This window comes from Pristiophorus japonicus, chromosome 4 (assembly GCF_044704955.1).
Source record: "Pristiophorus japonicus isolate sPriJap1 chromosome 4, sPriJap1.hap1, whole genome shotgun sequence".
In the NCBI taxonomy this organism is placed as follows: domain Eukaryota; kingdom Metazoa; phylum Chordata; class Chondrichthyes; family Pristiophoridae; genus Pristiophorus; species Pristiophorus japonicus.
The window spans coordinates 291,027,040-291,045,010 of NC_091980.1; the positions used below are offsets into that span (position 1 = coordinate 291,027,040).

Consider the following 17,971-nt stretch of genomic DNA (forward strand, 5'->3'; position numbering starts at 1 on the left):
AATATCAGAACAAGAAGTTCACAGCCTAAACAAGCTCCTACCCCCACACACAGACAAAACCGGGAGAACAGGCTCTCGACAGCAGGCAGAAGCCATCAAGAGCCACAGGAACAGCCGTTCACACCTCATCAACCCACAATGCGAGCAATCAACTACAAACTGAGAGAAGCTCAAGAGAGATCAGCCAGACGCAGCCCATTCTTTGGAAACACTTTGAACAATGGAACAGGTCTGTGCTGGAGGTGTGAGGGTGGGCACTTGTCAAGGGGATGGCGATTTCAGCAGGCTGTTTGCAGAAATTGTCAATATACAGGGCATTTGGCCCGCATGTGCAAAAAACAGGCAGCTCGGCTGGTATACGAATCGGATGGGTCGGAAAGCGGACCAGAAGATGGTGGGGACAGTACCCGGGACACCGATGTACAGCGGGTCAACACGATCAATGGCCGCTGCTCCTACAACAGGACGCCTCCTATAATGATAAGGGTCCTACTCAACGGGATATCGGTCAACATGGAACTGGATACGGGAGCGAGTCAATCTCTCATGGGCGCTCAACAATTTGAACAACTGTGGCCGCATAAAATAGACAGACCAAAACTCACAAGGGTCGACACCAAACTAAGGACCTATACCAAAGAAATCCTACCAGTCCTCGGCAGCACCATGCTCTCTGTCACACACAAAGGGACAGTGAACCGACTTCCCTGTGGATTGTCCCCGGAGACCCCCCAGCACTGCTGGGGAGAAGCTGGCTGGCAAAACTAAACTGGAAATGGGATGATGTCCATGCCATGTCATTAGAGGAACGGACCTCCTGCTCAACAGTTATAAAGCGATTTGAACATCTCTTTCAGCCAGGTGTGAGCACTTTCAAAGGGGCCAAAGTCAAAATCTATATCACACAGGATGCTAGACCGGTTCATCACAAGGCCAGAGCTGTACCCTATGTGATGAGGGAAAAGATTGAACATGAACTAGACAGGCTTCTGCGGGAAGGCATTATATTACCCGTGGAATTTAGCGACTGGGCAAGTCCCATCATCCCAGTCATGAAGCCTGATGGATCCGTACGAATCTGTGGGGACTACAAAACTACCATAAACAGAGTCTCCCTACAAGACCAGTACCCGCTGCCCAGAGCGGAGGACTTATTTGCCACATTGGCTGGAGGTAAACTTTTCTCAAAATTAGACCTCACATCTGCGTATATGATGCAAGAATTGACAGAGGAATCCAAGCTACTCACCACCATCAACGCACATCGAGGCCTTTTCATGTACAATCGATGCCCATTCGGCATCAGGTTGGCAGCTGCCATATTCCAGCGCAACATGGAGAGTCTGCTCAGGTCCATCCCGGGGACGGTTGTATTTCAAGACGACATACTTATCACGGGCAGGGACACCGACTCCCATCTCCGTAATTTGGAGGAAGTACTCGGTTGGATTGGGTAGGCCTATGAGTCAAGAAATCCAAGTGCCTGTTTTTCGCACCCGAGGTTGAATTTTTGGGCAGAAGGATTGCCGCTGATGGAATCCGCCCAACAGAGTCCAAAACAGAAGCAATTCGCCTGGCACCCAGGCCCCGGAATGTCTCAGAACTGCGCGCCTTTCTCGGGCTACTCAATTACTTTGGGAACTTTATGCAGAACTTAAGCACGCTGCTGGAGCCTCTTCACGTGCTACTCAGAAAGGGGTGCGATTGGTTTTGGGGGGACGCCCAGGAACGCGCCTTCAATAAGGCATGCAACCTTCTGTGTTCCAACAGTGTTTTGACTTTCTTTGATCCAGGTAAAAAGCTAGTTCTCACATGTGATGCGTCAGCGTATGGGGTTGGGTATGTTTTGCAACATGTCAATAGTGCGGGCAAATTACAACCCATAGCTTATGCCTCCAGGTCACTTTCACGGGCGGAGCGCGGGTAGAGAATGGTAGAGAAGGAGGCGCTCGCGTGCGTGTACAGTGTCAAAAAGATGCACCAATACCTTTTCGGGGCCAAGTTCACGTTAGAAACCGACCACAAGCCCCTCACGTCCCTCCTATCCGAGAGCAAGTCAATAAACGGCAATGCCTCGGCGCGAATTCAACAGTGGGCACTCATGCTGGCGTCCTACGACTATACCATAAGGCACAGACCAGGCACAGACAACTGTGCCAACGCGCTCAGCAGGCTACCCCTGGCGACCACGGAAGGGTCTGACGAACAGGACTGTGAGATAGTCATGGCAATCAATGCCTTTGAGTCCACAGGTTCGCACATGACGGCTCGCCAAATCAGAGCCTGGACGGCCAGTGACCCCACGTTATCCTTAGTAAAAAGATGTGTCCTAACCGGTGACTGGGCAGAGGCTCGCGATGCCTGCCCCAAGGAATTAAAATCCTTTCACAGGCGCATGCATGAGCTATCACTACAAGCAGACTGCCTGATGTGGGGCAGCCGAGTAGTCATGCCTCTGTGAGGCAGAGAGGCATTTGTCCGGGAGCTCCACCCCGAGCACCCGGGGATCGTTCTCATGAAGGCCATAGCCAGATCCCACGTCTGGTGGCCTGGTAATGACGCGGACTTGGAGCTCTGCGTCCGAAGGTGCACCATTTGTGCCCAACTCAGCAATGCCCCCAGGGAGGCTCCACTGAGCCCCTGACCCTGGCCTACCAAACCGTGGTCGCGGGTGCACGTAGACTATGCAGGCCCATTCATGGGCAAAATGTTCCTCGTAGTTGTAGATGCATTTTCAAAGTGGATCGAATGCACCATTTTAAACTCGAGCACAACCTCCACCACTGTGGAGAGCCTCGCAACCATGTTTGCAACGCACAGAATCCCTGACATATTGGTCAGTGACAATGGTCCGTGCTTCACCAGCGCAGAATTCCAAGACTTTATAATTGACCATGGCATAAATCACGTCAAGACGGCACCATTCAAGCCAGCCTCCAATGGCCAGGCGGAGAGAGCAGTGCAAATCATTAAACAAGGCATGCTTAAAATCCAAGGTCCCACGCTGCAGGGTCGCCTGTCGCGACTGCTGCTGGCATACAGATCTCGTCCGCACTCATTGACTGGGATCCCCCCCCGCGTAACTGTTGATGAAAAGGACTTTAAAAACAAGGCTTTCATTAATCCTCCCAGACATGCACGAAATCGTTGAGGCAAAGCGCCGTAAGCTGACTGAGTACCATGACAGAAATTCGAGGGGGAGATGGAATGAGATAGGGGACAAAGTGTTTGTACTAAACTATGGCCGGGGTCCCAAATGGCTTGCAGGGACAATAACAGGCAAGGAAGGAAACAGGCTACTGGTAGTACACATGGACAATGGCAAAACCTGCCTGAGGCATGTAGACCAAGTCAAAAGCAGATTTACCAACAACACTGCGGAACCAGAGGCAGACTACAATGTGGAACTCGCACCACACCTGGTGGACAGACAGAGGGAACAACCTGAGGAAAGGGCAATCCCAACAGACAGCCCAGGCGAGTCAACAACAATCACACCAATCGAAACAGACAGCCCAGGCGAGATACCAGCAACCACACCCAAAGAAAAACAGACACCAAGGCAAACAACTGAACCACAACTCAGACGCTGCACGTGAGAGCGTAGATCACCTGAGAGACTGAACCTATAAAGACAATAAGACCTTGGGGAAGAGTGATGTCATGTATCTTACATTATTATATATAACTGTATCCTAACATGCTATACATGACTGTAATAAGATATGACCTGTAACCACCAGCATACCTTACCACCAGGGGTGCACTTGCAAGAGACAGGTATATAAGGACAGGTCTCAGGCAAGTGCAGCATTCCAGAGCTGTGAAATAAAGGTGCAGGTCCAGAGTGACCTTGACATGCCTCGTGTGAATCTGTACTGAGGGGACAGGACTTTACAGTTCACTCGGTTGATTCCGGAGATGAGGGGGTTGACTTATGAGGATAGGTTGAGCCTATACACATTGGAGTTCAGAAGAATGAGGTGTGACCTTATTAAAGATAATGAGGGGGCGCGACAAGATGGATGCAGAGAGGATATTTTCACTCATAGGGGAAACTAAAACTAGGGGACTTAGTCTTAGAATAAGTGGCTTCCCATTTAAAACTGAGATGAGAAGAAATTTCTTCTCTCAGAGCGTTGTAAGTCTATGGAATTCTCTACCCCAGAGAGCTGTGGAGGCTGGGTCATTGAATATATTTAAGGCAGAGATAAACAGATTTTTGCGCGATAAGGGAATAAAGGGTTATGGGGAGCGGGCAGGGAAGTGGAGCTGAATCCATGATCAGATCAGCCGTGATCTTATTGTTTGGCGGAGCAGGCTCGACGGGGCGAATGGCCTACTCCTGCTCCTCTTATTTTCTTATGAATGACCAATATTGGAGCAAAAGGAATAAGGAACCAGAAGTCGGTCACTGTTGGAGACGGGTGTGGGGACATAATGCAGGAGGAGGTCACTAAGATAGGGTGGGCAAGACCATGGCAGGATTTTAAAGCAAGGAGGAGAATTTTGAAGTCAACTCATTGTAGCATAGGGATTTGGGAGTGAAGGACGGTGTTGGTGATGATGCATACTGTGCCTCACTAAGTCTCTTCTCCTTTAAGAAGCTCCTGTTTGACCAACTGTCCTAATATCTCATGTGACTCAGTGTCAAATTTTGCTCGATAATGCTCCTGCAAAGCAACAATTTACTATGTTAAAGCAGCTATATAATGCAAGTTGTTGTTGTTGTTACTTCGGATCATTAGAAAGAGCCTGTCAATTATTCCACAATTTCTTTCAGAAGACAACAGATAGCATTTACTTAAAGCTTGTAGGAAATTGCTGAAATAATCATATGGGCTAATTCGCTCTAGCGACAGTTTTTAAGCCAGTACAGGGTCAAGAGAAGAGGTGTGGGGTGGGGGTGAGGAAAGAACAAAGGGGAAGCTGGGTTGGTTTACATGACAAACAGGGACGATGGTGCAAGGCAAATGGGGGTGGTAATGGGACAAAGATGGACATTTTGATGGGTTCAGTTGAGCTGTAAATAATTACAGCAGCGTAGCAGAGGTGGAGGGAAGCATGGAAAATCTGGCCAAGACGAGAATGTCATGTCTGCCTCCTGAGACTCTTCAATTGCCGGGTGATAGCACAAGCGTCTCGGGAAATGAATCAAAGGTTGCCGACGAATCGGGACAGGCGCAAGGTAAATCACCACAGCAACGGTTCCTCGACTTAGTCACTGGGCCAGTAATGTTCCAAATGCCGCAAGGAAGCTGTCTAGTTCATCCCTGAAATAAGGTGTTCGGCAATCGGTGGCACGGAAGGAGATCACTGGCGCTTTAAGGAACCTCCCTGTGCTGCCAGTCAAAGTGTCGGCTCCTCCCCTCCTGAGCCGTTTTGCGACTTTCTTGGGGGGGCGGGGGCAGAACTTGTGTATTTCAAAAAATATATACAACCTTGCCGTAAAGAGGCTGTGAGGGAGAAGGGGAAAATGTAGCGACAGCTGCAGAAGTACTATATTGCCAGCTGAAGAGAGGGTTTAAAAAAAAACAAAAGGAAGAATTGCTGCACCCGTGGCGAGAAGGCGTCAGTGATACAGTTGCTGAGCTGAGCTACATTGTAAGAGGGCGGCGAGTGGCGAGCCCGCAGCCCGGCGATGCCTGCACATCACCCGGGAGCGCAGCGAGAGACACACCGCCAACATACCCACGGCAAGAACTCCATTTCTAATCACTCTCATCCTGCCGTCCAAAATGATTGAGCAAAGAGAAATCCAGTTGTTAACGTGCCTGCGCTTTCCGACACAGATAATATTCAGTGTAAATTGTAATATTGCAAAATCTATAGCAAAAGAAATATGGAGGGTGGCCCTTTTACTGACAGGTTGTCTCCAAATTGCATAAAGATTCGTTCTTTCTTCCCCTGCGATCTGCCATCTAACGTGTCTGCAGATGTTAATACATTAATAGTTCATAAATTCAGCAAAGCAACGAATCCTGGATTCCCTCCCAGTGGATCATCTCATTTGAAGTGAGACGAACTCGCAACTATCTGATAACATTACTGTTTTAAACGGGTGGAATGTGTGTCCTGTTGAGAGTAACAGCTGAGTGCCACAGGACGATTTAGCAAATTAACACCTCGAATGTTGTGGTTGGCATTAACAAGAATTTTTTTAAAGGCACTCGCTGGCATCAAGGAGTTTTGTTTTGTTTGGGAAATAGAAGGCAGTTTAAAAGATTATCACTATTCTTGCAATGCACAGTGAATTTATAACTCGATTTTGCAAACAAGTGAAGAAATGTTTGCCAGTTTCTTTCATGATGATGGTGTTTTTATAAATGTCAGTAAAATTAATGTATTTTCTCAAACCTGTTGTGTTCAATAATGGTGGAGTCAAGGGTTATGGGGAACAGGCAGGAAAGTGGAGTTAAGACCAAGATCAGACTAGCCATGGCAGAGCAGGCTCGAGGGGCCATAGGGCCTACTCCTGCTCCTATTTCTTATGTTCTTATATTTCTTATGTTCTAATGTCACATGTAAGATTAAAAAAACACAGAAAAGACAATATGGTGCGAAACCACCACATTTCTGTGTGTTATTCAGAATAATGCACAGTGGCACATAACAGCAAGGATGTGACACACATCGGGACTGATGTGACTTGCATAATTTTGTTCACTGTCACAAATTCTGGCATTATCTGAACCCTCAAGATGTTGCTTCCTCATCTGCTGTATTGTTGGGTGGCTGTGGTACTGATTCTATAGCCTGTCATTTACCATTTTCTAACGCTCACAAAGTGGTTATATAATGAACATGGATCTTACCTGTAACCTACTGTCATATATACAGAGAATATCAAGATGGTTGGCATCAGTATATCTACTTGAGGGGTATAGATCATAGTGTGCCTTTAATGTGGAAAATATCTCGATGTCCTTTACAGTGTGTGGGGCAGAGAGCGACTGGAGAAACTTGGGATTTTCAGTCAAAAAGGAGATCTGAGAGGTGATCTTCTAGAGGTATATAAGATATTCTTATAGAGGTATATGCCTGGGTAGAACATAAGAACATAAGAATTAAGAACAGGAGTAGGCCATCTAGCCCCTCGAGCCTGCTCCGCCATTCAATAAGATCATGGCTGATCTGGTCATGGACTCAGCTCCACTTACCCGCCCTCTCCCCGTAACCCTTAATTCCCTTATTGCTTAAAAATCTGTCTATCTTTGACTTGAAAACATTCAATGAGCCAGCCTCAACTGCTTCCTTGGGCAGAGAATTCCACAGATTCACAACCCTCTGGGAGAAGAAATTCTTTCTCAACTCGGTTTTAAATTGGCTCCTCCGTATTTTGAGGCTGTGCCCCCTAGTTCTAGTCTCCCCCACCAATGGAAACAACCTCTCTGCCTCGATCTTGTCTATCCCTTTCATGATTTTAAATGTTTCTATAAGATCACCCCTCATCCTTCTGAACTCCAAGGAGTAAACACCCAGTCTACTCAATATATCATCATAAGTTAACCCCCTCATTTCTCGAATCAGCCTAGTGAATCGTCTCTGTACCCCTTCCAAAGCTAGTATATCCTTCCTTAAGTAAGGTGACCAAAATTGCACGCAGTACTCCAGGTGCGGCATTACCAATACCTTATACAGTTGCAGCAACACCTCCCTGCTTTTGTACTCCATCCCTTTCGCAATGAAGGCCAACATTCCATTTGCCTTCCTGATTACCTGCTGCACCTGCAAACTAACCTTTTGGGATTCATGCACAAGGGCGCAGGGCAGTCATCGTCCTGCTGCCTAAGAAGGGCGATCTCCGCCTCCTTAAGAACTGGCGCCCGGTCTCCCTCCTCAGCACGGACTACAAAATCTTCGCCAGGGCGATGTCTGCTCGCCTTGGTGCCGTGCTGGACCACATGATTCACCCCGACCAGTCATACACGGTCCCGGGCCGGACGATCCACGACAACATCCATCTGGTCCGGGACCTCATCCATTGCTCCCAGGAGGCTGGTCTGTCGGTCGCCTTCCTATCCCTCGACCAAGAGAAGGCGTTCGACAGGGTGGATCACGACTATCTGCTCGGAACTCTGCGCGCTTTCGGGTTCGGGACGCATTTCGTCGCCCGGATCCGACTTTTGTACGCCGCCGCGGAGTGTCTGATTAAGGTTAACGGGTCCTTGACGGCGCCCCTTCGCTTTAGGAGAGGGGTGCGCCAGGGATGCCCCATGTCCGGCCAGTTATACGCCGTTTGCGTGGAGCCTTTCCTGCGCCTCTTGCGGACGAGGTTGACGGGACTGGCTCTGCAAGGGCCGGGCGTGGAGGTCGTCCTCTCGGCTTACGCCGATGACGTGCTCCTCGCGGTAGAGGATCCCGCTGACCTGCGGAGGATGCGTGAGTGCCAGGAGATTTACTCGGCCGCGTCCTCCGCCAGGATCAACTGGGAGAAATGTTCCGGACTCCTGGTGGGTCAGTGGCGGGTGGACTCCCTGCCGGAGGAGCTCAGGCCTTTTGCCTGGAGCACGACCCATCTCCTCTATCTGGGAGTCTACCTTAGCCCCGACGAGGAAGCCTGGCCGGCGAACTGGCAGGAGCTGGAGGCCAAGGTCGCCGCTCGCCTAGGGCGCTGGACAGGACTGCTCCGAGTGCTGTCCTACAGGGGTCGAGCGCTAGTCATAAACCAGCTGGTGGCCGCAATGCTGTGGTACCGGCTGGTCACTTTGACCCCTCCCCCTGCGTTTGTCGCCAAGATACAGAAGAAGCTGGTGGACTTCTTCTGGAACAACAGGAAGCACTGGGTCTCTGTCGCGGTCTTGAGTCTCCCGCTTGAGGAGGGCGGTCAGTCGTTGGTGTGCGTCAGCGCCCAGCTCGCGACTTTCCGTCTTCAGACCCTGCAGAGATACCTTTACGTCGAGCCCCCTCCTAGGTGGTGTGCTCTGGCGAGGTATTTCTTCCGCCAGCAGCTCGACCTCAATTATGACACGCAGCTCCTGTTTGTGAACTTGGGGGGTGCCAGGACCGCCCTCCGGGAGCTGCCTGTCTTTTACAGGGAACTCATCAGGGTCTGGAACAAAGTCTCCACCAAGCGCAGCTCTCCGCCGGCTGGAGTGGCGGCCGTCCTGCAGGAACCGCTGCTCGGGAATCCGTACCTCCACGGCCGAGGCTTCATGTGGCGGTCGGAAGAGAGGGCTGTGGCTGGTGAGGTGACCAGGGTCAGGGACCTGCTCGATGGCGGAGGAGCGGGCTGGATGGCGCCAGTCACGCTGGCGCGGCGCCTAAATTCTGCCAACGTCCGCCGCGCGGCCGATGCCATCGAGTCGCTAAAAACAGCTCTGGGCCCTGACTCCGTTAGGTGTATCGAGGAGGCTCAAGCACGTGGGGAGATCCCGTCCGAACTGACCCCCGTCCGGACGGATTTCCTCATCGGCGCCAAACCCCGGAACCTCCCTCGGGGACCGGCGCCTCACAACTTGAGCCGCCTCGGGGAAATCCCCTCCGTGCCTTTCAGTTCCGCGCGGAGGGGTTTCCTGTACGGGCTGCTCCTGCACACCCTCAACTTTGCCATCCTCGCCGGCCGTCCGGACACGCCATGGCGTACCATCTTGCCGTCCGGAGGAGGCGGGGGTCCCCGATGGAGGGCACTCTACGCAGGGGTCCTCCCACTATTCATCGGGGACTTGGCCTGGAGGGTGGTGCACGGAGCAGTGCCGTGCAACAAATTTTTAAGCCGGTTCACGGACTCCCAAGCCGCCTGCAATTTCTGCGGTCTGGAGGAGTCCGTGTTCCATGTTTTTATTGAATGCACGAGGTTGCAGCCCCTGTTCCACTATTTGAAGGGGCTGCTCCTGAAATTCTGGCTGCACTTCAGTCCCACTCTCCTGATCTTTGGGCACCCTGTGCGGAGGGGAGCGGGTAGGTCCGAGGGCCTCCTCGTAGGACTGCTCCTGGGCACGGCCAAGGGTGCCATCAGCCGGTCCAGGCAGCGGGCGGTCGAGGGGGTCGTTCAACCTGACTGCCTGCCTCTCTTCCGCTCTTACATCCGATCCAGGGTGTCCTTGGAGATGGAGCACGCGGTGTCCACCGGTACGCTCGCGGCCTTCCGCGAGAGGTGGGCACCGGAGGGACTGGAGTGCATCATCACGCCCGGCAACCAAATTTTAATTTGATTTTACGTTTTAAAGTTTAATTTGTTTTAATTGCCGGTGTTTTTAGTGTCCCCCTCTCCTTTTATAGGGGGCACTGGAAAAATTTGATTTTAGCGCCCAAAAAAAAAAAAAAAAAAAAAAAAAAAAAAAAAAAAAAAAAAAAAAAAAAAGGGCTTGAAAATGTCTGCTGTGTCACCCAGGTCGGGTGGCACAGTTTAATGCTGTTTATGTTTTGCAGGTAGACTCCTAAAAGAGTTTCATGCACAAGGGACCAATCGTGAAGCAGTGGAGGCGTGTCCTGCACAGTAGGAACTGTGAGCAGTGAGTGGAGCTGCTATCAACTTGAGCTCCTGCCTGGAGAGCCCTGAGACCAGCCCAGGAACAGAAGGAAGGAAGGGGCTTCACTACAACTTTAACCAGAGGGAGAGGAGGAGAAAGCAGAGAACTTTGCAACATCTTTACCATCCTGCAAGGAGTTGGAGAGAGGGGGAAAAACCACAACAACCAACATCCAGTGTGGAAGGAGGGAGACTCAACAATTCTACAGGTGGGTGTGGGTGCATTTCCCAAAAAGACTTTGTTGTATCGGTGGGGGGAGGAAAGAAGACCACTGAGGGCCGGAACATCGCGGGGGGTGTGTGTGTGTGTGGTAGTGTGCGTGGGGGCCGTGCTTACAACTGGGCCCCCCCCACAATTGGAACCCCCCCCACCCCCCCCCACATTTGCCTAGCCTGGGATAGCTGGAGCTACCAGGCTGAAGATTGTCATAAATCACCCTATTAAGGATCGTTAGGAGTGCCTGGTGGCTCCAGCTACCCCAGGTGAAGACATCTTCTCCCCCCACCTGAAGACCACCCCAAAGACTTTTGTGTTTTGCCATCTGGGGAGTGCACCCACCCACAGCTGCGAGGGGAGACCTGCCCTCGCAGCCCCCCCCCCTTCCCACCCCCCTCTCTCTTTCTCCGTTACCCTCTGTTTCTCCCCTCTCTCTCTGAGAACCCTTTCCTTCCAAATTAATAAAAAAAAAACCCAATTAAGACAACTGAGCAGAGGGAGCAAGGCCTCTCCCCAATTGTCAACGAGGGGAGAGGTGCCTCGTTAAGGGCTCCTCTGCTCAGTTAACATAAGAGGCCATTAAAGACCATTAAGGCCTGTGACTTTGGGGTGGGTGTAGCCCTTAAAGGGACCCCGTGATGGCGACCCCATCCACGCCGGTGGCAGGGCCAGCAAGGACGTATGCGCAGGCGGTGTCCACATCCACGGCACCTCCTGCGCCACCCGCTGCCCTGCCACCGTTCAGACTTATAACCAGGAAACACGGGGTCAAGAGCTACACTCACCCCACAATGAGCATTGAGGAGTGCGTGCGGGCGATGGCTGGGGTAGTCGGCCCCTCGGCCATTGTCGCAGCCTCCAAGATGTCTGGGAAGGCCGTGTTCTTCCTGGGGTCGGAGCGGGCGGTGTCCCTGGCCCTTGAAAAGGGGCTCACGGTGGGCGGGACGTTCCTGCCGGTGGACCCTCTCGAGGCCACCGCGCAGAGGGTCATCGTTTCAAACGTCCCGCCCTTTGTTTCCGCTGAGCTCCTCCTCCCTCACCTACAACAACTGGGGGAGGTAAGGTCAGGGATCAACCCCATACCGCTCGGCCTCAGGGAGAACAGCCTGCGCCACGTGTTCTCCTTCCGCCGCCAGCTCTTTGTCCGGCTGGCGCGGGAGGAGACGACGGAAGGTCATTTTAATGTGGTGCACGAGGGGACTGCCTACCGCGTCTTCTGGACGTCGGACGGCGTGCGGTGCCATGCCTGCAGGGAGGTGGGGCACGTTCGCAAGAACTGCCCCGCCTCCAAGGCCGCCAAACCACCGAAGGCGGCCAAGGCTGGCGCCGCCGCCACCCCTCCCCCTAGTTGCGTCCGCGTGCCGGGAGCCATGGGTGCGCGGGCATCGTCGGAGGCCTTTGTTTTCAGGGCCTCCGGCGGGGGGGAGGGAGAGCGTCCGAGCGGAAAGAAGGCGCGGAAGAAGGAGAAACATCTAGAGGCGGGTCCCCTCGGTGCGCCGGAAAGTCTGACCACCGCGCTCAGCCCAACCCAGTCACCGGCGAGCGCGGGGTGCCCCGAGCCCGTGCCCGGGCCCTTGAATACCACCACAGAGGGGCCCAGGCGCGGGCAAGAAAAGGAAAAGGGGGGGGCGGAGCGGGAGGCCTCGGCAGACATGGAGGTCTCCCTGACTCCGCGCGCCCCCAGGAACAAAAAGAGGCACCGCCCCAATGAGGCGGAGGGGGAACAACATCCCTCCGCGGAGGAGGCGGTGCCCGCCGCGTGTCCCGCGTCCCCCACCAGCGCCCCCAAATTGCGCTGCAGGCGCGAGGAGTCTTTCCCCGGGGAGGGTGAGACAGTTGAGGCTGCCCAGCCTCTGCCTCCCGGGGATGGAGTGGAAGATCTGCCTGTCGTGGGGGGCGTGGGGACCGCGGAGGAATGCGTAGCCGCCGGGCCGGGCGTCCCGGGGACTGAGGCGGGCGAGGCCGAAAAGGCCGAACCTGAGCCCGCCCAGCTATTATCCAACTTCCCCCGGGAGTCGCTCGACCCGGCAGAAAAAAAATTAAATAATTATGACACTGTAGATGCTGGGCCGGGGGGTGGCAGCGGGGAGGGGGAGGAACACCCACCCTCGCCCCTTACTTTGGAGCTGGAGCACTTGGAGGGCCTGGGGATTTCCTATGGCCGGGTCTCTCCTTGTTCTCCGGTTCCTGGGGCGGAGGGGGAACCCCTTCCGCTGTCATTTCCCGACCCAGCACCATTTTTAAAAGAGCCCAGTGGGGACTCCTCTGCCGACGATCCTGGGGGTGGGATCGGGGCAGTGCCAGGGCCGGTTGGAGCGGCCGGTTCATTTGCCGTACCTTGTGCGGTCGATGGGCCGGCTGCTGGCGGCCACCTCCCGGAGGAGGACGGGGACTCGGTGGGGGACGCGGGTGAAGACCTAGAGACCACCGCCAGGGAGGCGGTGGATCTGCTCGCGGCCGCCGCTGAGGCCCTCCTCGTTCCTGCAAAGGAACTCCGGGACTTTTTGGCCCAGAGCCGGGGTCGCCGCGACCAAGCCCGACTGGCCCTGGAAAAATGGTCCGAGCCGGAGCTGATCAAGGGGTCCGTCCGCGCCGCCGTTAAAACCTTGGCCGCGGGCGGGCCCTTGACAAAGGAGCAGCACCTTGAGCTGCGCGAGCTCGAGGGACTCCTCGCTGGGCTGCGGAGGGAGCGGAGTTCAACAAAAGACTCCGCTCCCTCCCCCACAATAGGTTAAGGTAGAGGTTGCACTATGCTTTTGCCATGAAGATAACCATAGCCAGCCTCAACATCAACGGCGGCAGAGGGGCACGCCGTAGATTTGACAATTTTTCGCTCCTGCGGGAGGGGAAATATGCGGTGTGCTTCCTGCAAGAAACCCACACCGTTCCGGGAGACGAAGCCACGTGGCTCCTGGAATGGCAAGGAGAGGTCCGCATGAGCCACCTCACCGCCATTTCTAGTGGGGTGGCCATCTTGCTGGGCCCGCATTTTCAGCCGGAGATCTTGGGGGTCGAGGAGCCCGTGCCAGGCCGCTTGCTGCACGTAACGGTTCGCCTGGGGGACGTGCCGCTCCATCTCGTGAACGTGTACGCCCCTCATCCCGGCCCGCAGCAAACGCGCTTCTTTGAAGAGGTGTCCGCTCTTCTTGGCTCCGTCGACGTCGGCGACTGCATTGTCCTCGGGGGGGATTTTAACTGCACCCTCGAGGCGAGGGACCGCTCCGGTGCCCCGCAGTGCATGACGGCGATGGAGAAGTTGAGGGACCTGGTCGGGTCCTTCGACTTGGTGGACGTCTGGCGAAATCTCCACCCCGACTCCAGCGCCTTTACTTGGGTGAGGCCTGGAGTTGGATGGTCTAGAGTCGACCGCCTTTACGTGTCTCGGGCGTACGTTTCCTGCGTCCCGGCGGCCTCCATGCGGCCGGTGCCGTGTTCGGACCACCACCTGGTGTGGGCGGAGCTCGCTTCGCTCCGCGCGAGGGCGGGGTCCGCGTACTGGCACTTTAACAACCGGCTGCTGGAGGACGTGCGTTTCCAGGACTCGTTCCGTCGATTCTGGTCCGACTGGAGAAGGAAGCAGGGGGGCTTCCCCTCCTTGAGGCTATGGTGGGACGTGGGCAAGGCTCACGTCCGCGTCTTCTGTCAAGAGTACGCGAGGGGGTCGACCAAGAGGCGGGCGGCCAGAGTCGGGCGCCTAGAAAAAGAGGTGCTCGACCTGGAAGCCCGTCTCGGTCAAGTCGTCCAGGACCCGGCCCTGCGGACGGTGTACGAAGCGAAGAAGGCCGCGCTGAAGGACCTGCAGCTCGTCGGGTCCCGAGGCGCGTTCGTGAGGTCGCGGATCCGGTTCCTGCGGGATCTGGACCGCGGCTCCCCCTTCTTCTACTCGCTGGAAAAAAGGCAGAGTGTCCGTAAGCAGCTCTTGACGCTGCTGGCCGACGACGGCTCTCTCGTCTCGGATCCGGAGGGCGTCAACAACAGGGTCCGTGAATATTACGGGGCTCTGTTCTCTCCGGATCCGTCCAGCGAGGAAGCGCGTAGAGTTTTGTGGGAGGACCTGCCGAAGGTCGGCCCGGAGGGCGCCGAAAATCTGGAAGCTCCGCTAAGCCTGGCGGAGCTGACCGGTGCCCTCGCCCGGCTCTCGAGGGGAAAATCCCCGGGGCTGGACGGGCTGACCGTGGAGTTCCACAGGGCGTTCTGGGACGTCCTGGGGAGCGACTACGCGCGGGTCCTGGGGGAAAGTCTGGCGACCGGGGAGATGCCCCTCTCTTGGCGCAGGGCAGTCATCGTCCTGCTGCCTAAGAAGGGCGATCTCCGCCTCCTTAAGAACTGGCGCCCGGTCTCCCTCCTCAGCACGGACTACAAAATTTTCGCCAGGGCGATGTCTGCTCGCCTTGGTGCCGTGCTGGACCACATGATCCACCCCGACCAGTCATACACGGTCCCGGGCCGGACAATCCACGATAACATCCATCTGGTCCGGGACCTCATCCATTGTTCCCAGGAGGCTGGTCTGTCGGTCGCCTTCCTATCCCTCGACCAAGAGAAGGCGTTCGACAGGGTGGATCACGACTATCTGCTCGGAACTCTGCGCGCTTTCGGGTTCGGGACGCATTTCGTCGCCCGGATCCGACTTTTGTACGCCGCCGCGGAGTGTCTGATTAAGGTCAACGGGTCCTTGACGGCGCCCCTTCGCTTTAGGAGAGGGGTGCGCCAGGGATGCCCCATGTCCGGCCAGTTATACGCCGTTTGCGTGGAGCCTTTCCTGCGCCTCTTGCGGACGAGGTTGACGGGACTGGCTCTGCAAGGGCCGGGCGTGGAGGTCGTCCTCTCGGCTTACGCCGATGACGTGCTCCTCGCGGTAGAGGATCCCGCTGACCTGCGGAGGATGCGTGAGTGCCAGGAGATTTACTCGGCCGCGTCCTCCGCCAGGATCAACTGGGAGAAATGTTCCGGACTCCTGGTGGGTCAGTGGCGGGTGGACTCCCTGCCGGAGGAGCTCAGGCCTTTTGCCTGGAGCACGACCCATCTCCTCTATCTGGGAGTCTACCTTAGCCCCGACGAGGGAGCCTGGCCGGCGAACTGGCAGGAGCTGGAGGCCAAGGTCGCCGCTCGCCTAGGGCGCTGGACAGGACTGCTCCGAGTGCTGTCCTACAGGGGTCGAGCGCTAGTCATAAACCAGCTGGTGGCCGCAATGCTGTGGTACCGGCTGGTCACTTTGACCCCTCCCCCTGCGTTTGTCGCCAAGATACAGAAGAAGCTGGTGGACTTCTTCTGGAACAACAGGAAGCACTGGGTCTCTGCCGCGGTCTTGAGTCTCCCGCTTGAGGAGGGCGGTCAGTCGTTGGTGTGCGTCAGCGCCCAGCTCGCGACTTTCCGTCTTCAGACCCTGCAGAGATACCTTTACGTCAAGCCCCCTCCTAGGTGGTGTGCTCTGGCGAGGTATTTCTTCCGCCAGCAGCTCGACCTCAATTATGACACGCAGCTCCTGTTTGTGAACTTGGGGGGTGCCAGGACCGCCCTCCGGGAGCTGCCTGTCTTTTACAGGGAACTCATCAGGGTCTGGAACAAAGTCTCCACCAAGCGCAGCTCTCCACCGGCTGGAGTGGCGGCCGTCCTGCAGGAGCCGCTGCTCGGGAATCCGTACCTCCACGGCCGAGGTTTTATGTGGCGGTCGGAAGAGAGGGCTGTGGCTGGTGAGGTGACCAGGGTCAGGGACCTGCTCGATGGCGGAGGAGCGGGCTGGATGGCGCCAGTCACGCTGGCGCGGCGCCTAAATTCTGCCAACGTCCGCCGCGCGGCCGATGCCATCGAGTCGCTAAAAACAGCTCTGGGCCCTGACTCCGTTAGGTGTATCGAGGAGGCTCAAGCACGTGGGGAGATCCCGTCCGAACTGACCCCCGTCCGGACGGAATTCCTCATCGGCGCCAAACCCCGGAACCTCCCTCGGGGGCCGGCGCCTCACAACTTGAGCCGCCTCGGGGAAATCCCCTCCGTGCCTTTCAGTTCCGCGCGGAGGGGTTTCCTGTACGGGCTGCTCCTGCACACCCTCAACTTTGCCATCCTCGCCGGCCGTCCGGACACGCCATGGCGTACCATCTTGCCGTCCGGAGGAGGCGGGGGTCCCCGATGGAGGGCACTCTACGCAGGGGTCCTCCCACTATTCATCGGGGACTTGGCCTGGAGGGTGGTGCACGGAGCAGTGCCGTGCAACAAATTTTTAAGCCGGTTCACGGACTCCCAGGCCGCCTGCAATTTCTGCGGTCTGGAGGAGTCCGTGTTCCATGTTTTTATGGAGTGCACAAGGTTGCAGCCCCTGTTCCATTATTTGAAGGGGCTGCTCCTGAAATTCTGGCTGCACTTCAGTCCCACTCTCCTGATCTTTGGGCACCCTGTGCGGAGGGGAGCGGGTAGGTCCGAAGGCCTCCTCGTAGGACTGCTCCTGGGCACGGCCAAGGGTGCCATCAGCCGGTCCAGGCAGCGGGCGGTCGAGGGGGTCGTTCAACCTGACTGCCTGCCTCTCTTCCGCTCTTACATCCGGTCCAGGGTGTCCTTGGAGATGGAGCACGCGGTGTCCACCGGTACGCTCGCGGCCTTCCGCGAGAGGTGGGCACCGGAGGGACTGGAGTGCATCATCACGCCCGGCAACCAAATTTTAATTTGATTTTACGTTTTTTAAGTTTAATTTGTTTTAATTGCCGGTGATTTTAGTGTCCCCCTTCCCTTTTATAGGGGGCACTAGGGAAAATTGTGATTTTAGTGCCCAAAAAAAAAACCAAAAAAAAAGAAAAACACAAAAAAAAACAAAAAAAAGGGGGGGAAAAAAAGGGCCTTGTAAATGTCTGGAGTGTCACCCAGGTTGGGTGGCACCGTTATTGTTTTATGTTTTCACAGGTAGACTCTAAAAGAGTTTCATGCACAACGACGCCGTTTGCGTGGAGCCTTTCCTGCGCCTCTTGCGGACGAGGTTGACGGGACTGGCTCTGCAAGGGCCGGGCGTGGAGGTCGTCCTCTCGGCTTACGCCGATGACGTGCTCCTCGCGATAGAGGATCCCGCTGACCTGCGGAGGATGCGTGAGTGCCAGGAGATTTACTCGGCCGCGTCCTCCGCCAGGATCAACTGGGAGAAATGTTCCGGACTCCTGGTGGGTCAGTGGCGGGTGGACTCCCTGCCGGAGGAGCTCAGGCCTTTTGCCTGGAGCACGACCCATCTCCTCTATCTGGGAGTCTACCTTAGCCCCGACGAGGGAGCCTGGCCGGCGAACTGGCAGGAGCTGGAGGCCAAG

The 17,971-nt window shown here is 55.5% G+C and overlaps 1 protein-coding gene across 1 annotated transcript in view; it reads left to right on the top strand.

The window, feature by feature from the left end:
* The first annotated feature begins 5,476 nt into the window (after positions 1-5,476).
* The window catches only part of rps6kl1 (ribosomal protein S6 kinase-like 1), a 72,181-nt gene continuing 59,686 nt past the window's right edge, over positions 5,477-17,971 (top strand). Inside the window, exon 1 of the mRNA XM_070877568.1 lies at positions 5,477-5,696. The gene's annotated coding sequence lies outside the window, so the exon portion shown is untranslated. The remainder of the gene's footprint in view (positions 5,697-17,971) is intronic.